Source organism: Schistocerca americana, chromosome 8 (genome assembly GCF_021461395.2).
Source record: "Schistocerca americana isolate TAMUIC-IGC-003095 chromosome 8, iqSchAmer2.1, whole genome shotgun sequence".
NCBI lineage: Eukaryota > Metazoa > Arthropoda > Insecta > Orthoptera > Acrididae > Schistocerca > Schistocerca americana.
The window spans coordinates 89969706-89974358 of record NC_060126.1 but is presented as its reverse complement, the minus strand read 5'-3'; the positions used below and the strand labels follow the sequence as shown (position 1 = coordinate 89974358).

General features: G+C 40.4%; 1 non-coding gene across 1 annotated transcript; it reads left to right on the top strand.

Annotated features, from left to right (window-relative positions):
* The first annotated feature begins 4340 nt into the window (after positions 1–4340).
* Positions 4341–4415, top strand: Trnas-cga. The gene has a single exon. It is a non-coding gene; the product is annotated as a tRNA-Ser (tRNA).
* Positions 4416–4653: the final 238 nt, after the last annotated feature.

The following is a 4653-nucleotide window of genomic DNA, read 5'->3' as shown; positions in this document are numbered from 1 at the left end:
TGTTTTGAAGAACAAATTCCTTCCTGCACTGCAACAAAAACGTTCGGGAAGGGCTGCGCGTGTGCTGTTTCACCAAGACACCGCACCCGCACATCGAGCTAACGTTACGCAACAGTTTCTTCGTGATAACATCTTTGCAGTGATTCCTCATGCTCCCTACTCACCTGACCTGGCTCCTAGTGACTTTTGGCTTTTTCCAACAATGAAAGACACTCTCCGTGGCCGCACATTCACCAGCCGTGCTGCTATTGCCTCAGCGATTTTCCAGTGGTCAAAACAGACTCCTAAAGAAGCCTTCGCCGCTGCCATGGAATTATGGCGTCAGTGTTGTGAAAAATGTGTACGTCTGCAGGGCGATTACGTCGAGAAGTAACGTCAGTTTCATCGATTTCGGGTGAGTAGTTAATTAGAAAAAAATCGGAGGCCTTGGAACTTGAATGCACCTTGTAAATCCTTTTACCCACTCTCTCTGCATAGTGAAGCCTTCGTTCTCAGTATCTCCCTCTCACTGCCACTCTCCCTTTCCCACTGCCTCCTTTTTCTCCTACTGGCACTTTCTCCTGTCTCTCTCTCTCTCTCATCTCCCCCTTCCCTCTCCCCCTCCCATCCACTGTAACTGTTTTTATCCCATTCTCTCTCTCTTTCTTACCACTGCCTTTTTCTGTGTCACTTCTACTCTCTCTTTTTCCGACTTACATTGTCTTTGTCCCATTCTTTTTCTCTCCCATTGCCACTCTCTCTCCCTCTCTCACTTACGGCCTGCTGTCTTCATCTTCACCCAACATTGTTTCGTCTCAACACATGTCCTTGAGGATTGTTTGCTCGGGGGCTTGACCCATAGACTAGGGAACTTTAACATGAAAAAATTTGCCCACTCCCCCCCCCTCCCCCATCCTCTCCACAAACAAACACACACACACACACACACACACACACACACACACACACACACACACACGTTGAAGGTCACTTGTTAGGGGTCCAGACCTGCCAAGCCTTTCTATGGTCTCCACTCATCTGTTCTTTTCATTTCCACTGCCTCCTCTTTGCTCTCTTCTTGCTCCCACTGTTTCTATCTCCACCCACCTCTGTTTCTCTTTTACTGGAACTGTCTCTCACTGACCATCAGTAGCATCCCTTTTCTTTGGGTCCCATTGCTGTTGCCTTCATCCATCTTTGTTTTTCTTTCACTGCAACTTTTTCTGTCCCACCATTACTGCCTCCTCTCTGTTTCTCAACAACTGGCACTGTCTACTCTCTCTTCCACCTTCGCTGCCTCTCTATTATTGTCTTTTCGCATAAAGTGCGAATATGTTCACAAGCCAAAATTTTAGTGAGCAAGGTGGAATGACTGAGGACTGAGGCAGCTGGTTCCCCATTTTCCAGAGATTTTTTTTTTTTTTTAAGAGGAACATGTTCGCCTTTTTTGTGCTCTAGCAAGAGAATTTTTCCACTGGTTTCTTTCATTTCTGAGCTACAGCAGGGTGTACTGCTTATATAAAATGAATAGTGTAGGTCAGTAGAGGTTTGACAGTTCATTTATATACTTCGACACAGTTGTATACTTTGAGATGAATAAACAACCAATAAGTACACATAATAGAAGGTTTTTCTCAAAATCTTTGATTTTACATTTTTCTAGACATTTTGCTCATCGATCGCAATTCATCGACAATGCCCTGCTTATTATTTGTATTTTAAATGAGTAAAAAGTTAGAAATATTTTACCAAATTTGCCGTCTTTCCAGTTTTACATAATTGACAATCATTTTAAATTCTTTTCAGGCATGTTAAAAATGGGATGAAAATGGTCTTGTCACTGTGGCACTACTTTGGATAATCGGCACTTTAGGCATACATGAATATACTCAGAGACAGTTTTTTTGTTTTTTTTTCCACCAATAAAACATTGACGTGCTAACTAGAAACATAGTTTGATGACCTCAGAACACTTGTGTCACACCAACCGATTTGCTCAAGTTTCTCTAGGCTGCAGGAAGTTTGTAAGATTTAAATTTTCACCCTATACTGTAAAATAGCCACAGTGTGCGTGATAGATATACAAATGAACGCTTGGCCAAGCGTTATCCAAAACACTTTAATCCTAATTTGTGATCAATAGAATCTGAGATATGACCCCTGAAAACAGCATTTTCGTATGCGGCTTTTTTGCATATATTGGTACTGTACACAGTCATGTACAGAGTGATTAGATGTACTTACATGTTTGATTGTCTGAGAAATATTAAAATTACTCAATTGGTGAGAGAATTCTGAAAATTATAGTTATTATTTTAGATGGTGAATTAACCTTTCACATAGCTACTATTGTCGTTCTACGTATCAAATTTCTTCAAGGAGCTTTTGTCTGACAAGTTGATGCGTAAAAAAAGTAGGGATTTCAGTCTTCAATGTTGTGTTATGAGATTTACTATTTATAACAAATAAATATCTGTCGCTATAAAAATCAAAAATAAATATAATATAATTTCACACTCTCTCTTGTAAAACGGGACTTTGTATGTTATTATTTAGTGGATTGTCTTCATATCATTGTATGTATTGTAATTACAAAAATTGTGTTTTTTTTCTGATCCATGCACTGGAAAAAATGGGTGGAGGAAAGAAATAAAAATAATGAAAATGATATGATATGTCACAGTCAAGGACATTGCCTTTCGAGCAGCTGCCAAGTCAGAAAATAGATAGCTCACAGAAATAAGTAAGATATCTCACTCGAACCAAGCGTTGTTAGACAAACTTTTAAAATTCAGCTTGTAGTTGTTTGTAGTTTCGTTATTATTGTTGAAATAGACCTTTTTATTTTTGGTGGAGGAAGTTGTGCACCATGTAATTACAATTAGGAAGTGTTATTAGAGTGTCTATAGTCTGGAAGGAATACTAGAGCTTAATCCTTGAGATAACAAGCCAATATATTTATATTACAGTTGCTTATCAATTGTTTTAATAGTGATTTTTGGTTATCCTTCGACAGTTACGGTAAAAATTGTCAAACAAACAAACAAACATGGACGTAGCAGGTGGAAGCAATGTTGCGACCGAGCGAGGTGGCGCAGTGGTTAGCACACTGGACTCGCATTCGGGAGGACGGCGGTTCAATCCCGTCTCCAGCCATCGCGATTTAGGTTTTCCGTGATTTCCCTAAATCGCTTCAGGCAAATGCCGGGATGGTTCCTTTGAAAGGGCACGGCCGATTTCCTTCCCCATCCTTCCCTCACCCGAGCTTGCGCTCCGTCTCTAATGACCTCGTTGTCGACGGGACGTTAAACACTAATCTCCTCCTCCTCCTCCAATGTTGCGACAATTACAGAAAATACTGAACCTACTTCTCAATGCATTGACAGAGCCATTACAAAATCATTCCAAAAAACGGAAGTATTAGCTGGAACAACGTCCGGAACGAATGAAAGTAAAGTATCAGTAGAAAGAGAACAGTTAGCAACCAGATTTGGAAATTGGACATCTTTATTTCCTTGGCAGTCACTAAAGTTCACGGCGCAACTAATCAGTGGTTCAGCAAACACAGTAAAGAAAGAATTGCACAAGAGGAAAGAACAAACAGAGAAAAAGTTCTTGTAATGGCAAGATGCCATTAGCGAACTAATCTATGTAGTAAATAGAGAATTACCTTTAGTTAGAGAGGCTGTCAATGACACTCTGTCAGTTGCACATGAACCTAAGAAGATGCAAGTACTGGTTCCATTGACAGATCAGACTAAGCGAGAGCTCTGTGATCTGGCTGCTCGTATGTGGATAAAAAATACATCCCATTGTATTTATTCATGCATTCTGGGCTATTGAGGCATCAAAATACTCTCAGTCCTATGACAAATTGGAAAGACAGTTACTGTCAAAATATCGGTTGAATAGTATTCAAGAATGCCTCAGGAAAAAGGTGTTTGGCTCATCCCAGTACTGCATCTTATTGATACATTTTGTAAAATTTTGTCTCAGGCCTTCATGTCAGAAGTTGAAGGCTTTTGGACCAATGTCACATCATGACATCCTGCAAATCTTGCAAAAAAATAGGTTTTTTTTATGCATGACAGTAGTTGATCCACGTATCAGTCCAACATAGAAGAATTTGTGTTGGTCCTTGATTCAGTCTATCCATTTATGTTGGCCATTGATTCATTCTATCTGATAAACGAGGATGCTAACTTGAGAAAAACAAACTAACTAATTCCAGAATGACATTTTCCCTCTGTAGCGGAGTGTGCACTGATATGAAATTTCCTGGCAGATTAAAACTGTGTGCCGGACCGAGACTCGAACTCGGTACTGGTGGAATTAAAGCTGTGAGGACAGGTCGTGAGTCGTGCTTGGGTAGCTCAGTTGGTAGAGCACTTGCCCTCGAAAGGCAATGGTCCTGAGTTCGAGTCTCGGTCCGGCACACAGTTTTAATCTGCCAGGAAGTTTCAAACTAACTAATTGTTGCTGACACAAGCAATGATCATGGACGTAACACATCCGGTGACTGTTTTGTGGGCCACAATGAGCATTAACCGAAAGCTCATGGTGAGTAACAAGCGAGTGGTTATGGGAACAATTGTGGCAACAACTACAGTTAACAAAATCGACAAGAATGTTAGTATAACACTGGTTATATGCTTATGAACACTGAAACAATAA